Source organism: Pelobates fuscus, chromosome 2 (assembly GCF_036172605.1).
Source record: "Pelobates fuscus isolate aPelFus1 chromosome 2, aPelFus1.pri, whole genome shotgun sequence".
NCBI classification, from domain to species: Eukaryota; Metazoa; Chordata; class Amphibia; order Anura; family Pelobatidae; genus Pelobates; species Pelobates fuscus.
The window spans coordinates 434,298,743-434,312,443 of NC_086318.1; positions in this window are offsets into that span (position 1 = coordinate 434,298,743).

Genomic DNA, 13,701 nt, shown 5'->3' on the forward strand with positions numbered 1-13,701 from the left:
CAGAATGTCTGTATGTCTATGTGTGAGTCTGTATGTCTGTGTTTGTCAATATGTCTGTCAGTGTATGTGTGTTTCAGTATGTCCATCTGTCTGTGTGTATATGTGCCAGTATGTCTGTCAGTGTATCTGTATGTCTGTGTGCGTGAGTCCGTCAGTGTCTGTGTGGTTCAGTATGTCGTTGTGTATGTGTGTTTCAGTATGGCTGTCTGTGTCAGTACATCTGTCAGAATGTGTATCTGTATGTTGTCCATTTGTGTTTGTGTGTGTATCTGTATGTGTCAGTGTTTGTATCTGTATATCTGCATGTGTGTCAGGTTGTGTATCTGTGTGTCTGTATGTGTGTCGGTGTATCTATATGAAGTCAGTGTGTGTACCTTTGTATCTGCATGTATGCCCGTGTTTGTATCTGTGTTTGTCTATGTGTGTGTTAGTGTATCTATATGTAGTCTGTGTGTATCTGTATGTTCTTGTGTGTATCTATATGCGGTCAGTGTGTATCTGCGTATGTGTGTCAGGTAGTGTATTTGTGCGTATCTATATGTAGTCAGGGGGGCCCAAGTAAATGCTTGCCCGGGGTCCAATCAAAATTAAAGACGGCCCTGTATACACACAAAACAACTGCTATTTTTTCAATAATGGTGTTAGTGGGGGCCTCATGTATGAGTCTCGCCTAAGGCCTCGCCAAGTCTAGAGCCGCCACTGTCAGTAGTGTTAGCGTCACCTCTCGTCGTCGAATATGGTAAAGTACTCTCGCAATCATTGCAAATGGGGGAAAAGCATAGCCCCTTGTTTGGCCAGTGTTGAGTGAAGGCATCCACTGCCGTGCATTCCGGGTCCGGGAGCCAGCTGTAAAATCTTGGGAGTTGATGGTTGTTGCGTGATGCGAAGAGGTCGATGATGAACGGGCCTCTCTGCTCGTTCAGGTGGGCGAATATTTGTGTGTTTATTTGCCAGTCGCTGGTATCCCTCCAATGTCGTGAGTACCAGTCTGCGGTGAGGTTCGATTCTCCTGGGAGATGTTCTGCCCGAATCGAGATGTTGCGTGGAAGGCAATAATCGAAGATCTTCTTCGTCAATTCGACCAGTGGTTGGGAGCGAGTCCCTCCCAGGTGGTTGATGTATCGTACTGCGGAGATGTTGTCCATCCGCAGTAGGATGCAGCAATTGGATTGTCCCTTCGTCAGGCTTTGGATGGCGAAGGATCCGGCCAATAATTCCAGGCAATTGATGTGCATGGTGAGTTCCTGATTCGTTCAGGTCCCGCCTGTGGCTGCGCTCCCATCTGTTGCGCCCCATCCCCACCGGCTCGCATCCGATTCCAGAATGAAGTCCGGATGGTTGCCGAAGATGGCTCGTCCATTCCACGCTTGCATGCAGTTGAGCCACCATTCGAGTTCCTGTCGTACCTCGTCCGTCAGTGGTACCGGTTGATTGTATGTGGGGTCTTGTCTGAGGAAGCGGGCTTTTAGCCGTTGCATGGCTCGGTAATGTAAGGGGCCAGGAAAAATGGCCTGGATGGAGGAGGATAGCAGACCTATTATCCGTGCCAATTGTCGGAGGGGAATGTTCTCTAGTTTGAGGACTTTGCGTATCTCTTTCCTGATGGCCGATACCTTGGTATTTGGAAGATGAAGAGTGCAAGACCTGGAGTCTATTTCGAAGCCCAGGAATTGGATAGTGCGCGTGGGGGTCAGTGACGATTTGTCCCTGTTGACAATAAATCCCAGTGATTCTAACAGTTGAATCGTGTATGCGGTGTGGTGTGAAACCCCTTCGCTTGTTCTGCAAAAAATGAGTATATCGTCTAAGTAGATGATACATCTGATGCCTCGAGTCCTGAGATGGGCCACTACTGGTTTCAGCATTTTTGTAAAGCACCAAGGTACTGAGCTGAGGCCGAATGGGAGGCAAGTGAATGAGCGGTCGGCTGTCTTTGTGAATAGGGATCGCCAGGTATGCGTCTTTGAGGTCCAGACGCGTGAACCAGTCCCTTTCTTGTAGTAAGTCCCTTAAGAGGTGTATGCCCTCCATTTTGAAATGGCGGTATACCACGTGGGCGTTCAGTGCCCTCAGGTTGATCACCGGCCTGAAGTCTCCGTTTTTTTTGCGAACCAGAAACATGTTGCTGAAGTAGCCCCCTTGCGTGTGTGCGGGTTGTATTGCGCCTTTGTTGTGGAGCTCGTATAATTCCTGTTCTATAAGCTGGGCGTCCGTGTCTGCCAAGTATAGGGGGGCGGGGGGTGATGTTGGTTGGGGTATGACTGTAGTTCGATGCGGTAACCTCTGACCGTCTGTAGCACCCACGCGTCTGTGGTTAGACCTGCCCAATTCTGGGAAAAAAGAGAAACGCGGCCGGCAGTCATGGTTAATAAAGGCACATTTGAGTTTGGTTTCCTTACCTGTAGGAAATCTTGCGCGGGCACGTCCGCGTCCTCCCCGGCCTCTATCTGTTCCTCTTTGGAAATAGGAGTAGGATTGTCTTGCACCCGAGTCCGGATAGGACTGTTGTGGGTAGAAAGGTTGTGGAGCTCCAATGCGGGGGCCTGATGGCCAGAAGCGGCTGGTGGCACGACCCCGCTGCCGACCAGCCCTGCCAAAAACACCCCGGGAGGGGTTACCTCTGAAGACTTTCCGCATAGAGGTACGAGCTCTGTTCAGGGAAGTGAATACATTCACATGTTTGTTGAGCTCCTTCATGAATGCCTCTCCAAAAAGCTTGCCCTGTGCCTGCGGGCCTAGTTCTTTCACCCCGAGGTCAGCCAACTTTGGGTCAATGCGGAATAGTGCTGCGCGGCGCCGTTCTGTTGATAGGGCCGCATTGGTATTGCCCAGGAAACAGAAACCCCGCTGGGTCCATTCCCTGATATCGTGAGCCCACTCACGTACCATGTCCGCAGTAAAGGAGTCTGCTCTGGCGTAGGCGTCATCCGCCAGGTACATCACTCGGGCCAAAGGCCCCATTGTATCTAGGAGCTTATCTTGCGCCCCTTTAAAGCTCCTTTCGATCCCCCTGCGTGGATCACGACCACCTCTCTCCATGAATGCCAGCATGAGCTGGTCAAACTCTGGCGTAAACGCCACCTTGTCGGGCAGAGAAGGTCGAGGGCATTCCGCCCGCATCCGCTTGCGCACATGTTTCTCCAGCGGCTTGCGAATCCAATAATGCATAAATTTCAAGAGGTGGTCGGGTGGAGCCCATTCCCCTGAGCGGGGGTGACGTATATTTCTGGGATCAAACATGCATTGTCCCGTGGTATCCATGAAGCTCCCCTGTTCATGGGTAGCGGTTGACGTGCCAGACTCTGCATCCCCTTTCGTCTGGGGCTCACCCAGAAAGGTCTCTGAGACGTAGACATTGGATCCCCAATCGCCTTCGTCTGAATCCGAGACCTCTACCTGCCACTCATCCAGGATGGAGAGGGAGTGGGGCATCTCTTCTTCCTCGTCCGAGGAGATTTCTTTGGGAATTCGCAGGGGTGCGGGTGTGGGTATGCGTTTGTTACGCTTAATGGGCGCCTTGCCTTTGTTAGAGGCCCTCTGGGACGCTTCGCCTTTCCAGTGGCGTTTTGCCGTACGCTGTCGTTCCTGGGAGGACGCGTCTGAATCTTCCGAATCCTCCCTGGTGCGCCTAGATTTACCAGTCGGCTTGATAGTATCAGTGGCCGCTGGAAGCACCTTTGCCATGGCCTTCTCGAGGGATGCGGCTACCGCCGCATTAATCATGGCCTGCATTTGTTCAGTCGACATCTCTGACTCTTTTTCCATTGTATGATGGCTGACAGGCACAGGTATGAGAGGTGTAGGGACCGTGAGGGAGGGTTTGGTAAAGGCCAGTGGCCGTGTATTGTAAAACGCTGTTTTGCGTTAAAAGCAGACTCTTATAGACACTGGGGCTCACCCAGGAGGGACGGAATTGCTATAGCAGATTCCGGTAAGCAGCACTTATACGGGGGCTCACCCCTTGCCAGAATACTCGTTAAAAACTGACTGGCAGATCCACTCCCTAAGGGTATTATACCCAGTTGCACAGGTCCCTGTGAGAAAAAATATAAATAACACTCACTTTTGCGATGAGAAACAGGAGCTTCCACTTGCAGCAGTACTAATCGCCTCATCCAAAACCACACAAGATGGCCGCCGTAACTGTCACTTTAAAAGCCCGGGAAAGGTAAGGGCTTTCGGTAGTTAGAGTGATCAGATTGCGTTCGGCAGATTTGCTGTTCGCACAAAAACCGCCGAACTCAATCTGGAGAAATAGTGGTTTAGCGTTCGGCAGTTTGAAACAGCCGAACGCTTCAGACGGATTCCGGCTCCGTTCAAGCGGAGGAGGGTTGCTCCGTCCGTGCGTGTCCGTGGATGGACCGGGGAGAGGAAACTGGGGAGGGGACGTGATTTGCCCAGCCCACCCTGCAGCCAGCGGGTAGCTAACTGGTATCCCGGTCGGGTAATTTGTAACAGTAGAACGAGGTGGCGAACGTAGCCACCAGGGAAAGGAGAGGGAGGGGGGAAAAGGGGGAAAAAAATCCTGACAGGCTGCCTCCGATTATGAGAGGAGCCTGAAGGGTAAAAATGAGCTGACAAACATTTTGGCAAATTTAAAATCACCCATAAAGGTTTCCCCACCACCCTTAGTAGGAAAACACAATATAGTAGAATATGTGTATATAGTGAAAATAGAAGTAGTACTCTGACCTGTTACTTGTGATGGAACAGCAAAGAAAGAGGAAATGATGGGCTATGCCTGAACTGATATACACTCTGACTCACTGTGATTGGTTCTTTGTTTTACTGTTTTTTTCTTTGCTGCTATGGAGTGAGTAAAGAAAGTTAATGCAAATACGAAGCCTCCTGTCATGTTATAAAATTAACAGTTTTATGTTTGTGGAGCCAACATAATCAGCACTGCTAGATAGACAAAGAGAACAAAATATACAGGAAATCTATGACGAGATCTAGATAATTATTATTATTATTTATATAGCGCCATCAGATACCGTAGCGCTGTACAATGGGATAATGAAACAACAAGGACCTTTATCAAACAATCTCGTGTGTAGTGATCTTAAACAACAGCCATAACTGCAGTGAATAAACATCCATCCACCCATTGACCAGGCTTACCCAGTGAGAACTACCCATTGGATTAACTACTGGTCAGATTGCTACATACCTTCTTCATTCAAATACTATCTTGAGATAAAGTGGTCCCACATGCTAGGTGCCGATATAAGCATGCTTAATTTCCATGTACCAATCGTAGGGTATACATAGTCAGCCGTAATTAGCAGGTTCGCAGCCCAACATGTTTACCCTTATATAAAGTTGCCTAGCATGTCTCCTAATAATGCAGCTCACTTAACTATGCTGGCATACAGCCTGTCTCCCGACTATCTCGATAGTACCCAGTACACAACCATTTTCCCAAACATTTTATATGCTAACTTTAGTAAACTGGGAGCACAGTGCTTAAATAAAATGGAGATATTCAGTGTTGCTTGGTTCTGGGTGTGTGAAGGGAGACCAGGATGGAGATGAGACATAGTTATATGTCATGACATGCGCACAGTCGTTATTCGGCATGTGTACAATTTTTTCCCACACCCCAATAACCACAGACACCATATTTCTGTTGGAAATATAAAAAGTCCACAGCTTTATTTATTATAATAAACAAGATAACAAATTGGGGTCATTGCCACATAGTGTTAATTTACTAACATCCCCCACCGTACATAATTACCCCTGGCACTGACCCCGTACCAATAACAATATATAACATCATAAATAACAAATAATACATAACACATGGCCTACCAAGGAGGCCCCATATCCATAAGTTTTTTAACTGTAGGGGTGTACTGAGACACCCCTACATCACCAGGTTCTGAGCCACCGATGAGCTCAAACCTACAGACCACTTAACACTCCAGTCTAATCCAGCCTAACTTTAGCTGGGGGTGTAACAAGGTTGTTTTATAAAAGTGCCAATTTCTATTGAACTTCAGCAAGCTAAAGTGCTTTGTGTGTTTGGAGTGTTCCTTTACCAACACCCACATAAGTAAATAGTAAATATTACCAACAACATTGGAATCTTGCCCTTTGTATGGTAGCAACCTCTGTAAATTACCTGTATACTGCTACTAGTGATTAGCCACTGACTGACTCTTTCCGTGTCAGTGCTAAAATATGCAGTTTTCCCATTCTCTTACTGGAATGATCTTTTTTATTGTTTAGCAAAGCCTTTACTAAGGAACCCAAACTGGAAAATGTATTTATGAAAATGTGTTTAACCAGTAAGAATGCATTGAACAGTGCACAAACAGTGTGATTGTGTTACAAGTTTACACATTTGATATAAATAAAACATTAGCAATTGTTGCAGGTTCCGTTTGATTGGATAGATAACCACTACCAGTTGTTACAGGTTTTGATTGATGGTATCGATAACCACTACCAGTTGTTACAGGTTTTGATTGATGGTATCGATAACCACTACCAGTTGTTACAGGTTTTGATTGATCGTATTAATAACCATTATCAGTTGTTAAAGGTTTTGATTGATCGTATTGATAACCACTATCAGTTGTTACAGGTTTTGATTGATCGTATCGATAACCACTACCAGTTGTTATAGGTTTTGATTGATGGTATCGATAACCACTACCAGTTGTTAAAGGTTTTGATTGATCGTAACGATAACCACTACCAGTTGTTACAGGTTTTGATTAAGCGTATCGATAACCATTACCAGTTGTTACAGGTTTTGATTGAGCGTATCGATAACCATTATCAGTTGTTAAAGGTTTTGATTGATCGTATCGATAACCATTACCAGTTGTTACAGGTTTTGATTGAGCGTATCGATAACCATTACCAGTTGTTACAGGTTTTGATTGATCGTATTAATAACCATTATCAGTTGTTACAGGTTTGGTGGAAGATTTGTTGTTTTATGGTAGTTTTTTTCACAGTTATGGACCTCTGTATGAGATGGTTGTACAGCTCATTTCATTAATGTAACGGGAGTGAGATTAAAGGGACGATGTATGCCCTGTAACAATTTCATCTTATTGAAAAGTCTATGATGCCTGGAGTCCCCTGGATTATGAATCAGCCAAAATAAGTGAAGGGTATTTCTGGATTCATACTTTCACGTTTGGGTTCTCAAGGACTTGCAGATCATCTAATTGATGACCACGTCAATGTATTTATCATCGACACTTCCAGCATCTAGAAGACATGGTCTCAAGGTTAGCCATACTATATGCAGGATTTCTCTGTGACCAAAGATGCTGATGTAAAACCATTGATAACTGCAGATGAAGGAAGCATAACTAGAACTAAACATTTTCCACAAATTAATTAATTTGTTCGTTTGTTCATTCATTGATTCATTAATTTATTATGAAGAACAAGCATTAAATGAGGGAGACAGAGGTATCATTGAAGCTAAAATAGACATCTCTCCACAATGAAAGGATAATACCATCTGAGTCAGACATACAAACATCAATAAATAGTAAACATGAAGATTTTATAGGAATCTTGGCCAGGAAGTTACAACAACTAACCCTACAAAAGCACATCAGTCATCGTTGGGATGCAATGAGATCAACAGTTTAAATGGAGTGATTTTTGGTCATATATGCTGCCTCGTCACAGTTGAAAAAAATGTTTCTAACGCCCACTGTTGCAATAATTGCTATTCAGAATGACGATGATAAAATCTATTTTGCCTACATAGTCACCAAATATGCCAATGCTGGACAATGGACCTTGCCCGGTGCTTTGAGAAGTATTGGATTGGCGGTTCACACTAATAGCTCCTCATGCAGTTGAAGCTTGTGCGAGGCGACGGTTACACTGGTGGATGGAGCGATGATGCCGCTATAATCCCCACCAATCCCCTATGGCGTCCCTTTAAATGAGTTGGATTCCAATTTTGTCTGGGAAATTCTTCCTTTTGTTCAGTCGTTATTATGTCCTTTGCGAGGAAGAAGTAAGGCATGACACATGAAGAAATGTCATAGCAAATAAGCGGCCTTTGACAACCATTTTCTTTTCAGTGATTAATGTGCAATCTGTTACAAACTTTTCAATAGAAATTTCTCGTGAATATAGATTTGAACAGCAGAGAAAGGAAGAATGGCAAGTCTAAGGCGAGGTAGAGAGAAGGCATTTGAGTTTTGTTGGTGAAACCTAATAGTTTGATAAACCTAGAGGTCTCGTAATAAACAACAGCGACATACAAGCTATGGATAAATATGTATTTGTGAACCCGACCCAATGCTCCTTCTTATTCCTGAAAGAGTAAGGGAAGGAAAAGAAGGGGAAAAGGAAAAAGAAAAGAAAAGGAAAGGGAGAAAAGGAAAAACAAAACAGAGAACAGTATGAAAGGAAATCACACAATAACAAAACATACCACAAAGTAGTAATGCAATGGAAAATAATTTTATTATACTGCCAGACTGCCTTGGGGAGCAACCTGGATAATATGAAAAAAAATCCCACAAATGAACCCACTACAGCAGAACAGAAAAATACAACCATCATATAACATGATATGGTATATGGTACATCAAAAGGGATATAACTGCGTTGTCAGCTCATGTTGCCAGCAAGTAAACTGTCCCTTCATCCCTCACATAGTCCATCATTTTAAAGGAGAAACAGGAGAAGGTTGGCATCAAACATGTTCTGTGGTCTTCACAAAGCGAGGAGATGCTGCAAAGGAAGAACAAAGCTGTCAGAAGTCCGAGCCGGTTGGAACTCAGAAAGGAGAGAAAGTACTGCTTGATAGTTCCAGTGAACCTCCGTTGGCCACACAACAGAACCAGTTTCTTCGAAAGTGCATAGGAATCCTTAGTCAGGGAAAAGTTGGGGACTGGTTGCCAGTTTCCGCGCATTCAGAAGAGTTTCGTCAGTTATGGTTGTGTAGATTTGAACACAAGAAATATAATATGAAAACTCCAGGCATATTTCAGATTGGTGGTGAGAGGTCCATCTGTTAAAGGGTTACTGAAATCACCATGACCACTTCATTGATTTGAAGTGGTCATAGTACCTTGAGTCTGTAGTTCAGTGTGTCGCTATAAATAAGTATACATAATGTTTTATGCAGATCCTCTAACACGCGTGAGCATAACTCGCATCTTCGTGGGTCAGTGACATCACCCACAACTAGGGTTGGCATCAGAAAATAGGGCCTTTTACATCACCCGCAACTAGGGTTGGCATCAGAAATTTGGGGCCTTTTACAGAGCTCAAGGTCTGGGACCCTGGAGCCCACCCACAGGGCCCACCCTCAATCTGACCACAAGGATGCAGAGTGTGTGTATATTGGATGCAGTGTGTAGAGTGTGTGTATATTGGATGCAGTGTGTTTAGAGGGAATGCAGAGGGTGTGTGTAGTGGATGTAGAGGGTGAATGTATAGTGGATGCAGTGTGTTTATAGTGAATGCAGAGGGTGTATGTATAGTGGATGCAGTGTGTGTGTATTTTTTTTTTTATTATTATTTATTTTTGTTGTGCAAAGAGTGTACAGAAGATACTTGCATCGCCACAACAGCGGGGCAAACATTGCTTTTTCATACATATTATAACAGGAACATGGCGTTGGAAAAAACTTGCACAAATATATATTTTTTTAACTCATGCTATACAGATATGTGGTATATCATAGCCTTTTAAAACTACTTAACATAGGAAAACGATTAAGCCTATCTACCATTGTGTGGGGTGGACATGTGTTAGTAAAGTATTAGCTCTGGTGCTTAGTATGTAGAGAGGCTCTGGCTGTCTGGTTATTGTAGTGCTCAGTATAGTATACAATACTAGCGGTGATTGCATGTCATTTTACGATGTGTACATGAAGAGATGGTAGATTTTGTTAGTAAATTAGTGTATTATGCTTTACGGATTAAATGCTTAAGGGTACCACTGGGTGAATTAACTGGTCAGTTGTTGTACGCAGGGTTTATTAGAGTTCTCTATTGTCTGAAAGCAGGTATCGTAGCGTCCATTAGTGGCTGTCAGCCCACACCGCTTGAAGGCTCAGGGGGGCAGTCTCTTGTTACTGTATTCCCGGTGCAGTGTTGTTTCATCCCTGGTCTCCGTGCGAGATCTTGCTGAGCTGCCCTCTGGGGTCTTGTTGTGCAGCGGCTGAAGCGTGCAGAACCGCCGCAGGTGGGGTGTAGCATGGAGCTCCTCTCCAGCCCTTTGCGGTTGGCCCTTGGGGCCCAGGTGATCGTGCCTGACGGCAAGCTTCTGGTGGTTCCGGGAGGCTCTGTGTGCCGCATGGGCCTGGGTTTTGCGCTTCTCGGTGGGCCTGGGTAGGTCCTCTTTTGGGATGAGGTCTCTGTGGGGGGGCTCTATGAGCCGACTTACCCCCTGAAGTCGACCGCCAGGGTCGTGTTCTCCTCCGGCTCCTGGGTGTGAAGCCGTTCCGCCTCTGTAGGGTCGGCATGGACCGCAGGATTGCCAGGATGAGTGGTGGTGTGAGTTTGCTCTCTGTTGCCTCTCCTCAATTTTTCGCCAAAATTCCTCTAAGATCTTGTCTAGCTTTGCTAGTGTTGACTCTGTTGTGCCTCGTGGTTTGGTGTGAGGCCTGGCGTCCACCATCTTGTATTGCTTGAGGTGGTCAGAGTTAAGTTGCAGTTGAAGCTTGTGCGAGGCCATGGTTACACTGGTGGATGGAGTGATGATGCCGCTATCATCCCCACCGGCAGGGGGGGGGGGACAGGTTTCTGTGCTGCCTCATCTGTTGTTCAGCAGGGGATCAGGCGGGGAGAGCGGCTGCCTCTCTTATGCCGTCGCCCCCAGGTAGGCCGCAGTAGCGTTGCGGGCTTAATCTGCTTGGGTTGCGTCAGGGAAGCCTTAGATTTAAGCAGAGCTGTTTGCAGGCTGTGTCCAGTCCTCAGCTTACAATTGTTTTGCTTGTAAGTGTCGGTATTAGAGCGATTTCGTAGATTCTCGATCGGAGCTCACTCTGCCTGCGACCGTTCCGTTTGGCAGTCAGGCCCCGCCCCCGAGTGTGTGTGTATTTTTCAATGTAAAAACAATAATCATTTTATTCCCTTGTCGTCCAATGGTTTTGTGCAGGCTGCCAGACTTTATTTAAAGTGCCTGTATAGTGAAAAGGGGACCCAGCATACGGTAACTTCAGATTCTGGCAGTGACTCTCTCCAACCCCGGTGAGCCAGGCCTGCATGCCGCACTGAGTGTTGCTATGGTAACCTGCTGCAACGCTCTGACGGCTGGGGACTCGCGAGAGTTGGAGAGGGGAGCTGACGAAACCTGGTATGCTGTTTGCTGCGCCCCCTCTTCACTATACATGATGCAGCCAGTGACCTGGGGGCCCTGATTGGGAATGTGGAGTCAAAGACCGCCAGTGCCCCCTAGCGGCCCAGGATCCATATAACCATATTGGCTGTACCCCACTAATGTGGCCCTGCCAACAACTTTCAGGGCTGTGTAGATAAGTGAAAATAGATAGAATGCATATTATGGTACATTTTATTTTATTATTGTGGACCTCTGTGATATCCACAATGAACATTGTTTCTTATTAATGTGGAGCTCGTACACTCGTGCACACTGGATTATTGAGAGTTTTATTGATGTGGAGCTCTGTGTTATATTTCTTACACACTGCATACTAGCGCACGTTTTATGGCTGTGGGTGTAGTGGATGTCAAGCCTTTGAAAATGGTGTATGGTTTAGTTAATGCGATGAGCATAATCATTTAAGCTTTACGGTAGGAGAAAGTTTATATAATAAACACACTCATTGTAAAACAGCAGCTAGTGTGTCAAATGGGCAGAGTTTGGTTCCAGATCTGACCACGCTTACCATTCCAGACACATTATTCCTTGACTTTTTATGAACCCCAGTTATTTATGTCTCGTATTTGTTAAAGGAGCCACGAGAAGCATATGCATAGCTCCATCATGCCACATCTATAAAGCTTTATATTTTGCTTTTTAAATGTTTTCAGGGTGCAGGTTACCCCCCCCCTCCCCCCCCCCTCTCACCCCTAGCCTCCATGGGTTCTGTGATGTAAGTCTGACCATGACTAAGCTCTACATATTTTTCATTAATTAGATCGCTGGAGGAAGCCTTTGAGCCCAGGGAAGCTCTCGGTGTAAATATAGCTGTAATGATTACTGTATTTTCATTTCCTTGTTATATTTCTATCACAGAATAGGAAAACAAATTCCCCTGACATCTTCTCTTTCCATCGTGTCCTGTGACCTGGAGACGTCCTCGGAAGCCATGGAGTTACACATGCGCATTGTTGTGTTTAACTTTCTATTATATGTAAACATTGTATCTCTGCTTAATAGAAAGGATTCACTCCTTCACAACCCATTTTGTCCAGAGTTATTTTAAACGTGGAATGCATATATCGCAATGCAAACGTAGAATCAAGCAGAACGTTACTGTAAAGATTACTATTCAGGGTTACAAAAAAGGTAAATAAAACAATACTATGTAACTCTGCACAATTTAGATTTTTTATTTATTTGTTTAACCATTATTGTGGGAGGGGGAATAATAAAAACGTTCCGAAATCATATCCTTTATCTTAGCAGGTGTGCTAAAAATGAATAATTAGAAGTGGAAAAATACAGTGCTTAGGAGTGTTTGTAAAAAAACATGAAGGCATGTCTGGCAATGCAGAGCCTAAAAATGTCAAAATTACAAAAGGAAGTCTGGTTGTGGGCATTTCTTTTGAGTATTTGTACAAGATGTGACTGCAGCCTGCAATTAATCCACGCAGTGTGCTTTCAAAGACACATCTTGCTCCCTGCAGCCATACATGTTTTACCTATAAAGGTTGGAGTATGGAAAAAGCCAAGGGGCTCACATTTACAGTCCCTGCGCAGAGATGCAGGGGAATAGACTCTGTACAGCTGAAAACAAAATTTGAGCAAGGGGGAAGATAACCTGGTGTTTATGGGATCTATTTAACATGAGAATACATCTTGTGCTGGGATGGAAAGAATTAAGTATTCAAGCTGTGTTTGCCATTGACACACACTGTATGATACACTATGAATGTAAAGTAAGCTAGGTTTGTGTTCCATGTCCACTTCACTTTAATTTGCTCATTGATCCATTTGCAGAGGACACGGTGTAAGATGATGCAAATAAATCAATCCATCACAGGATCTCTCTGCTGGGGAATTTGGGTAAATTGGGGGACTGGGACCGGCCTGATGAGATTCTATATGCATACCCAAGATTAACCCCTTGAGATAATCTTTGTAAACTGCGTTGTGCACTGTCCGATAAATAGAACTGTATCTATATAATGACTTAGGACTAATTGTAAACAATTACATAATACAAGCCAGCCAATAGGAAGGTAATGGAATATTGAAATGCATAATAGGCTGATGGGAGGATGTTCTAGATTAGGATATTTAAAGATATTTTGTATGTTCCAAGAAAAAAACGTGTCCCCTTTCGATTGTTTGCATTAAAACGGCAATGATTAAAGCTCTATTAAGAGTATTGTTCAAGGTAAATTCAAGGGCTCTCGGCACAGAGCACCTTGACGGCAATAAGATGCACAGTGTGCATGGATTTTATACTAAGAAAACTATTTTATAAATTGCGGTTCATTCTGGTTTGCACTTGTAAAAATACATTTATTTACATTGTAAAAATGTACCATCTTCATGTATTCATTAAT